At 36.1% G+C, this 15,891-nt stretch overlaps 1 protein-coding gene and 1 long non-coding RNA gene across 5 annotated transcripts in view; one reads left to right on the top strand and one right to left on the bottom strand.

The window, feature by feature from the left end:
* The window catches only part of LOC134137089 (uncharacterized), a 90,989-nt gene extending 76,588 nt beyond the window's left edge, over positions 1-14,401 (bottom strand). For all 3 annotated transcript variants that reach the window (XR_009957620.1, XR_009957624.1, XR_009957622.1), the window contains exons 1-2: positions 14,196-14,401; positions 11,958-12,066 (exon numbers count right to left, since the gene is read on the bottom strand). This is a non-coding gene — a long non-coding RNA (uncharacterized LOC134137089). The remainder of the gene's footprint in view (positions 1-11,957; positions 12,067-14,195) is intronic.
* The window catches only part of IGF1 (insulin like growth factor 1), a 73,461-nt gene that overhangs the window by 32,301 nt on the left and 25,269 nt on the right, over positions 1-15,891 (top strand). The window lies entirely within an intron of this gene.

Consider the following 15,891-nt stretch of genomic DNA (forward strand, 5'->3'; position numbering starts at 1 on the left):
GTTTAGTCTCATGTTAGCTAAATTCACTTAAAGAAGCTCTTGGCAAGATCAGCATTAATTCTTGGCATAGCTGCCTCTCATACTTTTTCACTGAACCTTAAATACCAGGAAAAACCCTTCACTGACCTCAGTTCTGGCATTTGCTTTATGCAATTGGCCAAAACTTTTGCATATGGTCCTTTTCCTTTGTCCTGATATTAATAATCGCTTTGCAATATTTGACCAACAGCAGCAAAAGTCACAAAGCACCAGACCCACACAGTCTCTTAATTAAAACCTTTCGTATTATCTACTTGAGCATCTATGGCAATCTATATGGAGTACTCATTCAAAGAAGGAAATTCATATAGCCATTTCTCTAAAGCTTACTCAGTGCTTCAGCTATTATGCACCTGTTTCAACCCCTCTCATCACAGAAAGTCAAGTATAGACTTAAAGCTGAGTCCATTTTAGGGCTTTGTTGGACAAGGATGGACCAAAAAATGTTTGTTTAGCACTACATAAATGTAAACATTTCCCTGTGATATAAATTTAACTGTTCAAAAATATGACAACAAATGAAAGGAGTAATGGGCAGTTGAATCAGTCCTGGGTTGCATTAGGAAGAGCATTGCCAGCGGGCTGAGGAAGGTAATCCTTCCCTTTTACTCAGCTGCACTGGGAATCCTGTGTCCAGTTCTGGGCTCCCCAGTACAAGAGAGACATGGAGCTACTGGAGAGAGTCCAGAGCTTAATCATCAAAGATGATTAAGGGACTGGAGCATCTCTCCTATGAGGAAAGGCTGAGGGAGCTGGAAGTCTTCAGCTTGGAAAAGAGAAGACTGAGGGGAGATCTTATCAATGTGTACGAGTAGCTGAAGGGAGGGTAAGAAGAGGATGGGGCCAAACTCTTCTCAGCAGTGCCCAGTAATAGGACGAGAGGCAACAGGCACAAACTGAAACACAGGCAGTTCAGTCTGAGCTAGAGGAAAAACTTCTTTACTGTGAGGATGACTGAGCACAGGAACATGTTGCCCAGAGAGGCTACGGAGTCTCCATCCTTGGAGATGTTCAAAAGCCATCTGGACACAATCCTGGGCAACATGCTCTAGGTGATTCTGCTTGAGCAAGGGAGTTGGACTAGATGATCTCCAGAGATCCCTTCTAACTTCAACCATTCTGTGATTCTCCAATTCTGTGAATCTCATGTACAGTAAATTTAATGTGTTTTCAAAGTTTTTGTTCTTACATGACAGAGCTGTTTGCTTACCTCAGACCACATACTTTGCTGATGAGAATTAGAATAATGTCTTTAGATCAAAAGAAACAATACCATGTAATATCTGTTAGTGTTCATCTTTCTTCCTTTCTGAATCAACTGCATATTTATATATTTTCTGTCTTCTTTTTGAAATTCAGCCATGATCTTAAATTTTCCATCTATGAAATAGAACAATGTTCTACAGTAAGAGAATATCTGAGACACCAGACCCTTTTGCTTCCATTACATGCCCATAAAAGTGTACAAGTGGAAAACAGTACCCTGTTCGAGCACTTCCATTTACAAATTAGGACCTACACCCAAAACCAAAATTGTATGGTTTTTTTATACAAAACTATTTGTTTATGTTGTTTGTGCCTTTGTGTGTTGAACAGAAATTTACACGAGTCAGAGGATACAGAAAAAATAAGAGGTCGATTCAGACCATTTTCACTCAATCCAGCTCAGTGAACAAAATGGTTTCTTTCAGAAAGTAAATATTATAACAGTACTCATTAACTATTTCTATTACCAAAGAAGTAAAGCACCTAAGTAACACCCCAAACCACTTATAAACAGGAACTTCAAAATGAATACTCCTGAAAATTGTTTTGACTTAAACAGAATGTTCATTAATAGTCATCTTCTACTAAGGCTGTGGATAAAATCTTACATTACACATACTAACTCTGTATTTCACTAACAAGTTTGAATTCTTAAGAATTTTTAAGTGTTGCATTGCTAATACAGAGACAGAAGCAGCAAGGGGTTGTGTGCAAGGTGGTAGAGAAGATCATTATGGCAGGCACAAAAAGATGAGCACATTCTAAATTAGTTTTGATGGCTGTGTGATACGACATATGAAGCATCTGGTTTACAGCAGAGGGTTTGCAATAGCTATACTGAAGATTTCTTCTAACACAGTCAGCCCCATCAAAATGACCACATAAGAGCTTCTACTATCACAACTTTTATTACATCTCTTTGTAACTCTTCATTGATTACTCCAGGTTACATGAAAACTAATAGGAACATCTATTTTAGGTTAACATGGCAGGTATAAATTGAATCATACCTTGAAAGTCCTGTAGAAAAGTAAGAGGTAGTAATTCGTTTACATATCCCCTGAATTCCTGAATTACTAGTCAACAGGTCTTCCATGAAAAAACTTAGTTTTTTCCTACGTATTTCAAGTTTTATGTTTCTTTCCATTAAAGTTTCCAGCCCTTCACAGACATATTTAGTTTGGCAGGAAGAATCTGGTGACTCATATACTGAAGAGATTTGAGAGCAAGCTACTGAAAATGTATCTAATTTCTTCTTGTGTAATTTGGGAGCAAGCTACTGATAGTATGTCTAATTTTCCTAGTTTAATCAGATGTATTATTGGCAAATATATGTTCTGAATAAAAGCCATATTTATTCCTGAAATATATAGCTAAGATTAAATGCAAAAACACCATGCATATTTGCTTTTAGAACATTCCTAGCTTTTTTTAATTGCTTCTGGCTTTATACTCTAAATCAATGGGCACTGAATGAAAACAGAGATACTACTGAAAACATTTGCATTATATTTTAGAATTTAGTAGTATCAAAGAAGTGCTCCTTAATGACTGGGGGGGGGGAGGTGGAGGTATCTTTTTTTTTTTTTCATAGTGGAGTAGAGGTGCATGGAAGAATAGGTGATGTTATTCCCCCATGATTTGTATGGGGGATAAATGTACTAGAAACATTTTCATTTGTATTTTGTATTGATGATTCTTGCATAACAATACAAGTACACTTATCTATGCCTAAACACTGAGATAATTTTTACACTGTTGTTCACATTGATTCATTTCTAGACATATGAATATACGTGGCTCAGCAGTTTTCTAAGAAATTGAGACAAAAATACAATTCGAAACAAGAGTGACATCTAAAAATGAAAGAATCATCTAGTATGAGATTCTCACAGGAATGACTTCTCAAAGACTTAGGTAATTTCACCTCTATTTAAGGAATTAGATATAGCAGACATAATATAGCTATCCCAAGATACAGTCATTTCAAAAGTGAAGTAATCAACATAATATCGTCATCCAAAAAATAATAGTAAGATTTTGTGTAAAATTTGACCCCAACTTTCTTTTTGCAAATGTTATAATAAAATTGTAAAATTGCAGCTATAATGGCCTTAAGTCAATTATTATGATTTTTGTTACATATTCACCTCATTTTAGTTTTTGAAAGTAGTAGAGATTATACCATAAAAGATAATTGAATTACTTTCTGTTATTACTGAAATGAAGAAGTAATAAAATGAGCAGAATTTGTACATGGTGAGAGTCTTAATATCTGTAGCTTTTTTCAAATATAAATTGATTGTTTGATATGAAACAGATGAAGGTCCAATCTGTGAAAACAGATTTAAAGTTTTTGAAAAATCAGACTTGAAACCAACAATCAAATAATCAACAACAGATTCTGAATGTAATCTGACATCATTATCTCCAAGTTGTGAAACACACAGGAGTGCTCCAGTGTTAATAAATTTCTTTAGGATATACTACCAGAAACATATCAACCCTTCTGTACAGCAGAGAAAAGAGAATTTCTTGAGGAAAAGCTATTCTATATTACGATATTAAAGGAGAAAAATGATAATAAAAGAGAAAAGAGTGAGAACCTATTTATTCATTGCTCCTAAATTCTCGGCCTTGTCCAAGAGCTTCTGTGCTTCACATCCAATCAGGAGTCCATGGATGCTATTTCAAGGTTATCTGCTAACTGCAATTGGCTTTGGCTCAATCCACTGAGGATAATATGAGCTAATTTGAGGAATTCTCCATGATAACTAGAGAAAATAATTACCTCTTATCATTGATTTTCCTGGTCTTTTGGCCATAAGTATCATTGTGCCACAAATATTTTCCCTTGACTTGATTCCCACTGGTTTCTAACCAGTCATCTGCTTTTCCAAAGAATTACTCTCTGAACTTCCGATAATTTTCCCTCTGTATTATAAATATAACAAAGAGGGTTTCTCTTGTGCAATCAGTAGAAACTGCTCATGCCTGAATTGGAAGGGGTAAATATACATTTAAAACGTATTCATTTTTCACATCCACTCAAGCCAACACAAAGGGATGGTATTATATTGTTTGCATTTCAAGTACACCTACCAATCATATATGGTGTAAACTATTAAAAAATATCCGTTCTTCACATTTCAGTAAATTTGAAGTACCTAAACTGGTCTTATTTTTGTGGCAGCTAGGTATATACGTTAAAAAAAAAAAAAAAAAAAAAAAAAAGGCTTAATTGTTTTAGAGGTGTCAATCTATTTCCAAAAATGGGTGTAAGTCTCAGGAAAAGTCAGTGAGACCAAAGAGGCTCCTAAAAGCATACGGGGCAGATTTTCGATGGTTTTAGGCATTGAAGAAGCAGAGGGACACCCAAGGGATTTTCAGAAGCAATCACGTACCTAATTTGCATTGGAATCAATGATAGAGAGTCCTTGGCAATCTTTTTCAATACTGTATCTATGTTTTTAGTAGCCTCAGTATCTTTGGAATTAGGAGTCAGGATCCTTAGCTACTTCTCAAAATTTTGCTTATAAATCTTAATGAATGCTTGTGAAAAATCTATCACCATTAAAAGCTCTTTAAAATAAGAATTGTCATAATGACTTGGCTTCCTCTCTGATGTGAAACATACTAATACGCTTAGTATGAAATCTCCTTACTTCTAGCATAAATGTGTGAGGCATCAGATGAAGGCTAATAATTCCCTAAGTGAGCTAAAAATAATGAAGTCTGAATTGGAATAAATATTGTAAGAGGCATTCTGGAACAGACAGTGGTTAATAAGAGCTTAGAATGCTACCTTTCCACTAACCTCATTTGCAAGATGCCAAAGTCTAAATAGGGACTACAAACAACACAGAATAGAGAACTAGCACAAGAAAAACAATCATCATCGCAGGAAGCTGGATACAATGAATACTTTATTATTTTCTTTGTCTTCTAAATTGAAAAGTATAACTAAAAGTATCTCAAAAATCTTTAGGAGTTATGTCTGTAAGATGTTTTAGTTTGGAGGCTCATGTATACAGACTTAGTCTCCACTGCAACTATCAGCACCTGACTACCTGAAATTGCGTTCAGTGTAAATGCACTGTAATGTTAGTAGTGAGAGAGTCTTCAGGTTTTATGCAAAAGTATTAGTTTGTGTGACTCCTAATAATGCAGGGATCTATACATTAAATGTGTTTTTCAAAGGAGTCTCTAAATCAAACAGAAGTGTCTAATGAAAGAACTAGTTACTGAAATGGTCTTTCATTAGCCTAGGTGGTCCTAAGAATCCCTTAAAAATAGGCAATGCTAGCCTTAATTTTGTCACTTTATGTGGTCTCAGGCAAATCAATTTTATATTATGACAGTCTGTCACTAAATGACTACAGTCTTTTTAATAAAAATTTCATTAGCAGGTTACCAAGGATGAAGGCTTCTTGGGAGAAAGAACAAGTCATTCAATAATTTATTATCTTTATAATGTAATGTGTGGTCTCATGTCCTATTGACTTCTAAGATCCAAACACTGCAGACAATAAAAAATTAATATTTTTCTCATAAACTCTTCTTGAGTGCTCATCACAAGTATTTGATTGCAGCACTCAGACAAATACATTATATTCTACAATTTCGCAGGAAATTACCCATTGCTCAGAGCATTCATAGGTTTTTTTGCCTTAGTAATTGCATATCCAACTGGAGATGGCAAAGATTCATTTTGCAAAGTAATTTTAACATTTCTGCTAATACTTTATGTGTTCAAAACAGAATACAAATGTCAACTAATTAAACCTAGAGATATAGTTAAGTAGTACTGTCCCTTTACACAGGGGAAATTGAAGCCAAAAGACAAAAGCAGGTTTTATAGTATATGGCTGCAAATGTACTGCTTGTTCCAAAGAATCTTCACCATATGCACTATCCTACCTAAGGTAAGAAAGAACTTTTGACAGAAGAGCAATCAAAAGCAATATGATGCTCCATTTTTTCTTCAAAGCTGCACATCTTTCCAAAGAATTATAAGCTTCTTTCTGTTTTCATTGGAGCAATAGGAATTACCTCATTCCTGCAAGCTGCAAAACTTCCAGGACCGGTGCTGTGCAGGGCAGGAGCAGAGCACTGACCAGGAAGAGATGCTATCACCAAGTGGCTGGTGAAAAAACAGAATTCAGCAGGGAATCTCTGACAATTTTATCTGAATGAAATCTCTTAGTCCAGAGATCTGGGTTTAGACGAATGGATTAAAAGCAATTAAGAAAAAACATTAACTCTTTTATTTTCCTTTTCAGCTAACATAGAAGTTAATTAAAGGTGGTATAGACAGGCCCTACATTTGTTCACAGTGTTCATAATGCCCTGTGGCTGTGTAAACATCTCTCAGAGCTAGGTGCTAGGCGTTCAGCTGGAATAAGTAAATCACCACTTTCAGCAATTACCGCATGATTTAGGCTTATCCACTCATGGCTACTATATTGAAACTACCAACAGGATGTCAAATGGTTCAAATAATTGTGTGATACGACTGCTAGCAGAGACCACTGGTGCATTTCTCAACAGTCACTATATAAAAATAATGCTTTTCACTTACCCAGTTTGTTGCCAATGGACACTAATCTACCCCCAAAAATCCACTTTATATGTCAATTTGGCTTTTTTTCCCTACTTTTCTCATTTTGCATGGTTGCATACTATATTGTATGCAACATTCAAAACAAAGGTGTTTGTTCTGAACGACCTAAACAGATAGATAAAACTTGGTGGGCTGAGTTCATCCTAACTGTCCTTAACTAGACTTTTCAAAGGAACTGATAGCTTCTCATTTTCACATTGTTAGTATATGTTGACCATCCTTTGAAAACATATGGATTTTACTGCTGCCCTGTTGTCTCAGGAGATGGGAAAGTTGTCTAGGAAAACTGAGACTGAATTCTATCTCAATAAGAGACTATTTTCTTGCTGAAAAAACTATAATTACAGAAAAACTGAGCCTGAAGTACACAGTTGAAATCTAAAAGTCCCATCATCTCTTATTTTGAGTCAGTACAGAGAATTCACCTTTTCTTTGAATCACCCCTCTCTCTTCAGTCTGTATTACATCCTTGTGCCATTTTAAAAAGAGTCATAATGCTATTTTAAAGTACTGTTTTGAATTTATTTTAGACACATTTAAACTACAGTAATTTAGCTGGCGGCAGCTTGATTTCAGTGCAGCCAGTGAGAAAGCAAGCAATCCAATGACCTCAAGTTCACTGAGATTTCTGGAAAACAAAAACAAGGGCTTGGAAGGCCAGTGCTTTAACACATAGAGAAATATATTGAATACTTTCAAAGATATAAAATTCTTAGAACTGCTGGACAGGCTTGTGTGTGTGAACTTTCCTGTCCAAGTGACATTGCTAAATACCATGACTCCAATCAGAAGGCTGACATCACGTTGTTGTGTAACTCATAACCATAGCAATGTCACTTCTTCAAATGCATTATACACGCACTCAGCAGCTTAAATTTTCAATAGTGTCAGATGTTAAATAAAGCACAATTCAGGAGATTTTCTTTGAAATATGAGCTCTTCATAATTTTTGGAAGGAGGAAAGAGAATGTAAAGCTTGGTAAGCCAATGTTAGCAGTGCGAGCTTGGATTCAGAAAACAGGCACAGTAAAAACAGGCTTCATGACCAATACAACTAATAGTGAGATAGAGATAGGTTGATAGGAGAGCTAATTTTAGTGCCTTTTAATGGACAATAATAAACTTAAGCTTTTACATCACAAATAGACTGAAATTGACCTAAATGTATGCAGTAACAAATAGCACAGCGCTCCCAGGCTGCTGAGTAAACGATCTATGGGGCAGGCCAGGTTCACTTGGGGTAGGTCAGGCCCAATGACTATAAGCAGTGGAGAAGAGCACGTGAAAGAAACTGGGAATGTAATCTTTCTCTCTTTTTCTTCAAAGCTACACACCTTTCCAAGGGATCATGAGCTTCTTTCTGCTTTCAGTGGAGCAACAGGGATTCCTATGAGCTGCAAAACTTCCACAGCAGGTGCTGTGCAGGGCAGGAGCAAAGCACTGACTGGGAAGAGATGCTATTGCCAGGTGGCTAGCGATTAACAGAATTCAGTATTGCCGGGGATTAATAAAGGGAAGAGACATGTATTCTTTGCTCCAGGTGACACAGGGGTAGCGAACATGTTATAGGTTACCAGTTCTAGAATACCAGTTCTATACTGGAGCTATGAATCAGAGACACTGTATCAGACTGAATGACCCTTCATATAGTCACAATCATCAGCAGTGGCATAATGCAGCCATTACCCTCCATGACCCACTGAGGAAACACAAATATTGTTTCATCCGTCTAACTTTAAACTATGAAATAAAGACTTACTATATTCCTTAGGCCACACCATCCAATGAGTTATGAGGCTATGTTTTCACAAGATAGTGGATGATACACCCCACGGTGTACCATCCTCTGGGATAGACTGACTTATAGCTTCTGTGGCATGAATTTCTCTGGTAACAAATAACAAGAGTACTGTCTACTCTTTCAACGCTCAGCACTTACAATTGCCACTTAAAGCACACAAGAATTCTAGACACAGATTACTTCCAGCACCAAACACACAGTCACTGGATTTCTTGACATGCCACACAAGATGATCTTGTTGCTAATCAAGCTCTCATATGTACAGAAGATTTGTTTATAAATTTTGCAATCATAAAAAGAAATGGTGGCATGTTGAAATGGGTAAGTCCAGTAGTACACAACTATGGATAACATAGTCCTTTTCCATGTACTCCTTGAATCCAGAAATAGGAATTCTGAATATAAGAAGCCTCACTGGTATAAGCCATCTCTCACCTTTTATCTTTCAGAGGACATACTGAGTGTTCCTTTAGACAGGCAGTGGATAAAGAATAAAGCAGCTGTGAGGGCTATGGCTATTTCTAGCTCTGGCACTAACTAACTTACATAACTTACGTAACCTTGCACAAATCATTTTATCTGTATTTGTCTTACTTTTACAGTGTGTGAAAATGAGGAAATTATGTTTATTCACCTTTTAAATGCTTTTGAAATCCATAGATTCAGGTAACCATTCAGATCTATTCAAATCATATTTTAAGCTCACACATATGTAACTCCCCCATTGGAAGAGTTAAAATTTTAAGCAAAATGCCATTTTACCAAAAGTAAGATAAATTGCAGGTTATACTCTATCAAACTGAGGGAAGACAGTTCATTAAATACAATAAAAATATATCTGTTGACATAAAGGATGAAAATTAGCTACTGCTTTCAAAATAGAAATTACTGTATGTCATATAATTGCAGAGAATCCCTCAAACCTTTTATAAACAATACTATACAATTATATAAAACTTAATGGAAAGTTAAGTAGGTCACCCCAGCAGGCCCATTGTCTCCTGCAAGTGTATCGCACAGGCTTCATAGGTTACATGAGGCTGATTATGCTAGCCAAACAAGTTAGACAATAATACCTCTAAGTGCTGAAAGATATTGCCTTTGATTTCAGCAGAAATAGATGTGGGGCTTAATATATGCTGAACAAAAAGAACATATTGAAAAAGAGAACGGTAGCAAAAACATAAGCTTAGTTTGCAATTTATCTGTAATCATCCTTGCCTTTCACCTTGACGCTAGCTTTCTAATACTTTTCTTCATCTGAAGATAACTGCGAAGCTTCAGTAAATCACAAGCTCATTTCTTCATGTGTGCTTCAGATTGCCCTGTAAAGCAAACTAGTGCAGTGTTTCAATCTTCATTTTACTTTGGGGTGTAAGTTCTGAGTCATCATCATTTGATTTTCCCTGAGCCTCCAGCTCATATTTTCTCCTTTTCTTCCTGGATGTGTCATAACAAGTGAATTGTAACATCCTAGTTAAATGGTAAAGGCCAGCAGACATCTGCTGGCGACACAGTATTGTGCTCTTGCTCTAATTCTCTATACAATCTTCCACCTTCCTTGTATCCTCTCCATAAAGTGGTACAGCCTAGCAAGCAATTTCCTTTCATTCTTCATAACATTCTGCCAACACTAATACAAAGATGAGGCAATAAATCAACACAGTCACCTCATGGAAAAGCCCATTTGCTTTGCATGTTCTCTTCCTAGCCCTGTTCCTATCAATATTCCAACAGGTTATCTTCCCTGTAGTCAGTGACTTCCCTGTAAGTAGAATACGTGTTACTTCCAGGTCAGCACTGTGTTAAGTATCTATGAAGGCATTATTCTTCAGAATTGCTAAGTAATTTTGCTTTGGGAAAACCAGCTGGGAAAAGTTCTATTCTTTCAAATTTAATAGAGACTCTGTTCAAAAGTCTCCAAGGTTTCCTAAGGAACATTAGAAAAAAAATCCCCTAGTCTGAGCTTTGAGATCTCTATTATTAATTAAAAGGAGTAAATGCTCTATTATATTTACTTTTAAAATAGTCATTTTACATTAGAATTGCATGTAGAGGAAAAGAAGGTGAGAACTGGCATAAAAAAAAAAAAGAGTGTCACGGGGAAGGCAGAAAAATTTCATCTGAAAAAGATGGATCAAAAGAAAATGGAACTTAAGACAGAACTTTTAAAAGTTCCTATTAAGATCCTGTATTTGGCAGCTACTTCTCTGAACTAGAACTTTGATTCTTTTGAGAGTGAATCATGCTTGAATCAGGTTTCAAAGGACAATTCTCCTTTTGCAAACACACAGCACATGAAGCTGCATCCAGTTTTTCTTATGGCATCTAGCTGGGCAGTATACTAGCAATTGCATATTGGTAGCAGCTACATAAGTAGCAGTTTGCAGCCCTGATTGAAGCCTATAAATCAGTGGGACTTCAGTTTCTAAATCATTTGTGGATCTGATTCCTAAGCCACTCCATCAATTCCTTCACACTTATGCAGCATTTTGAATTAATCAAGAAATGAATGTTGTTTGTGCTTCTGTCTTTGCTAATGATATCAGAAAGAATACAAAAAGTCCACAAGTCTGTTGTATTAAGGTAGCAAGATTAAATGCTCTGAAGCTGGGATCCTTTGTATAAGCAGATCTTTCTGTTCTCAATGTTTCAGATATCTCCATATCATGATCCCTGTTTTCTAAGATTATTGCCCCTCATTTGCTGCAAGCCCTTTGTTTTTGTTGTTGTTGTTGTTGTTTGTTGTTGTTTTACTTTGCCTCATTTGCTTTATTCACTAAACACACCACCAGGGTCTCTAATGCTCCTCTCTCTCCTTAAAAGTACCTACACCACACCACTGAACCACAAAGTAGTCACATCTTGCCTAACTTGAGTCTCAGTAGAACCCAACAAACAATGCTTTTAAGAGAAATTTCAGCTCAACATTCAGAAAGAGAAACGTCAATATTGGACTGCTAGTTCTGTTATGCTAGCAATAGTAATGATGGTAGCCAGTCTAATTAACAAAAGAATTGCCAGATGACAATTTCTTGACATTATCATGAAGGTATAAAAAGAAAAACAGTTGTGGAAGCCTGATTCTTCAGAGAATTATACTAATAAATATGTATACCAGACTGATAAATGCTTTCCTTTTTCTCTTTCCCAAATTCCGTCTTCACATCCTGGAGGTATGAGGGTTATTTGATAAAACAGTGCCCTCTCCAGAGAAGAAGTCGTTACCTTTTAATACAGGGTGGTTTCTTTTTAATACAGGCAAAATCATGAGGCTTCTAATCTTATTGTCAGAAAGGACTCAATGGTTTTAGCTGACACATTTTCTATTCCATCCCTATACAAGAAAAAAAGCAAAAAATAATGACAATAAAGATGCTATGCACAAATACACAAAAACTGAAGCCAAGACAGGTAGGTTGGTTGAAGTTATTACAACTTTAAGGCAGACAACAACATTAGAAAGTGTCGAACAGTCAAAAATGTAGGTGATGCTACCTGCTCCAGTATTAGCATCAATGACAATGTTATGTTGTCAAACAGTTATAATTTACACATATCATTACCAGACTGTGTGTTCTGCTGTTCAGCTGATGATAGTCTTAGGGGATATTTAGTTTGCTTTTGTAGAGGTATTTTATTTTCAAAAACATACATGCACCACACATGCAATAAGGCAGTATGAATTGTTCTTTAGGGATTGGGCTGCCCCTCACTGATTCCAGCTTAAGCTATACCAGATGACTACTACAAGAGCTAACCCTTAGTCTTTCTTCTACATCCACTAAAAACAACCTCAAATAATTGTACCAGATGACTGAGACAATAATGAGTGAATGGTCCATGAAGAACTCTGGAGAGGTTTTAGCAATTTCTGTAAGATAATAGTCAAAATGAATACGAGCAAGATACAGGAGAGGGTGCAATAATGTCTGATTTCGTCTTGGAAAAAAAAAAAAAAAAAACACAGAACAAGTGTCCTATCACTGATATTTTATTGTCAGCCAGTATGGTGTCTAAATGTGAAAATTCACAATATGAAATAATAAATTAGGAATGTCTTCTCCATTAGGAAACAAATACTCAATAATTACTGCCAGCTTGAGTATTAAACTGTTAACAGTATATTTGAATTCTTAAATACAGCATTTCTTAGCAATTTTACAGTGTGTCAGTTTGAAAGACATTGTAGACACTTGCCAGATATGATACAGTGATAGAGGAAAACTATAGCAGAGTGTGTATTTATCCTTAAATCACCTCTCTCTTTTTCTCTCAAACCAAAGATAAATAATTTCAGAATTTCCTAATGATCTTGCAAGATAAATATTAAAAGTTAATAGAGCTAGAAATTACTATACTAAAATATTATATTTTTTCATTCTAGTGCTAAGAACATAAACCTTTCCTAAGTCCTACTTATCAGCCCAAAAGACCTAATGCAATGACGTCATGCTGGAGTAGGGGGAAAGGATAATCTTCCTCGTTGTTGCATTAGTAAAGAATGACAAGCAGTTCTGATAAATATGCCACTCATCACGCATATATGTTTAATTACATCCAGTCCTAAACTCTGTTACATAGGACAGATGTCACGGATTTTACAAGTCATGTGTTGTTTTCAATATTTCCAATATCTTTCCTCCCTACAGTACAGCAATATGTTCCAAGCATTTTTTTTCATGCTTCATCGCTGCTCTTCACCTTCACTCCACCAGCTGTCACTCCAGTGACATTTCCCAAGTATGAAGCTGACAAAGAGCAGGGTAAAGCTTAAGTGCTTAAGCTGTGGAGATCAGTAGCAATATTTTAAAATATCAGCATAAGTCAGTGTTTTGACAGTAATTTCTAATATTGTTAGTTGAATGGACAATAGTGTTTATCCCACAAGCAGTCACATTGAAATTGTTCCAGTTACTTTAGAAACTGTTAAAAGGTTACCGAACTACAGCAGATGGATTCTTTACCTTTAAATTTGTTGATTTTCTACTATAATACTTCATTTAAAATATAAATAAATGTAGAAATTCTAGCCAGATTAATACTAAGAAATTTCTGTATTGGTAGCTAAGAAACTACTAAGAATGCACAAAAGAGGCCAGAGTACAGGACAGACATTGGAGAAGTATTTTACTTCCTGATTTGCACATATTCTCTGCCAATTTGTTTTTCTCATTGTAGAATTGTAATTACTGGTCAAAATGATCTGTGATTCTAGTCTACAAAAAGGTCAAGAGGAGTTACCATATTGAGGAACATTTCTGCAGCACTTAAGCTTTCTTCTGACCTTCTACTTCTTGTCTGTTATTTGAGCTACTATAGTCTAAGATCCAAATACCCTATAGCACTAGCATTTTGTTCAGTCTGCAAAAATAGTGGTCCCACTACTAAAATTACATTAATTCAGCTACTCCAACAGCAGACGGACAACTTGACACAATTTTCAATAGTCTCCAAAAATCTTACCTCTTGACAGTGATTTTAGGAAACATTCAAAATAGGGTTTCCAGTTTCCAGCTGGCTTGATTACAGCATTCTTCCATTTTCATGTGTGTCTATAAACTAAGGAGGGAGTGAATCTAAACTTCTCTTTGTTCAGTTAAATTCAATAATATTTTCTGTTCTTATTACATTATGTGTCAGGAAGGAAAATTATCACAAGCCTCTCTGCCCTGACCATGAGGTGACATCATGATTATGCAGAAGCAATTTGTGTGAAGCACGGACACAGCAAGCTCGTTATGCCCTATAGCGTAGACATACCCTTACATTGCAGCATGTTTTCACTGCTCTGACTTCCAGGCACTGACACACTGCTAAAGAAGTGTGAAGGAGCCCCCTAGTGTAAAAAAGAAACCGGAATCGACCGTCCATATTTCGCACGCAACGCGGCAAAACAATGCCTACAAAGCCACCGCCAGTCTCCAGGCTTGCCAGAAGCGGCGACAACTATAACATCTCCTGGATCTCTACACTGAAGTAAAAATGCACATATACTTAATGCTGGTCTTAATGGGTTTTACAGATAATGCCACTTCAGGGCTACTGTGACCGAGCTACAAAACTACTGTTAATTGAAAAAGCAATCCAAAACCTTGAGAATGAGGCAGAAATAAACTGCAGGTGCTGGCAGTTAAATAGCTTGCTTGAATTTTTCTAAAGTACAGAAGACCATAAGAACTATGGATAAAAAGCATTTAAAGGACAGAAAGCCTTTTTGTAGACCCACCATACAGGGTTAATTTTATCAACTGTGGGCTGATCTCACACACACACATATCTTCCAGAGGTGTAAGCAGTTTGCTCTGTAATATAAATAATACCTGGAAAATTCTAGTGCTCAGATCTATTAGCTACTGATATTGCTTCGCTGTTTAAAGCTCTGTCTCTCTATCATATATGATATAGAAACAATTTTCTGTGTATGTTGCCACAGCATGCAAATTCTCTAGTATCCTTGTAATATATGCAGCAGAAGACACAAAAAGCCATTAGAAAGGCAATATATGCAACACTAGCACCTGTGGTATGCTCTGGTGACACTGCATAGTAGCTCTTGGCAAAAGATCACAGTCACACACACACACAGACAGAGAGGGAGGGAGAGATTTGGTCTCCACACATGTCAGTATAACACAGATATTTCCTGTGACAAAAGTTTTGGTGTACACTTTGTATTTACTAAGCTAAAAAAAAAAAAAATCAGAGATTATGTTTATTTTGATTGTGTTTCATTGTCAAAATTATAAATGAGATATATATTAGATTTACTTTGTCTACAAATGATATTGTTCCTGAAGTTGTATAGAGCAGATGTTACACGATAGTTTATATCTGTGTTTTTAATCTTCAAGAATTTAGAGTGAAACCAGCTGATTGCATAGCAGTTTCACAGTGCTGGCTGGAAAGTAAAAACAATTCTGAAGTTTAAACTGATAACTGTTTATTTAATGACCTGCTGTCTAACTACTAGAAGGATAAGCAAAGAATACCTAGAATGCTGGAATAAATTTAGGAAATTCATTGGATGAGTTATTAAATGACATTAGGACACTAGAAGTAATGTGCAAGAGGCATAGCAAAAAGAGGCATGAGAAACTGCAAACAATTAAAAAAAATCACAAGAGATACAGTTCAGATAAACATTTAGAAGCCCAGGAGA

The sequence above is a fragment of the Rhea pennata genome, chromosome 1 (assembly GCF_028389875.1).
Source record: "Rhea pennata isolate bPtePen1 chromosome 1, bPtePen1.pri, whole genome shotgun sequence".
NCBI classification, from domain to species: Eukaryota; Metazoa; Chordata; class Aves; order Rheiformes; family Rheidae; genus Rhea; species Rhea pennata.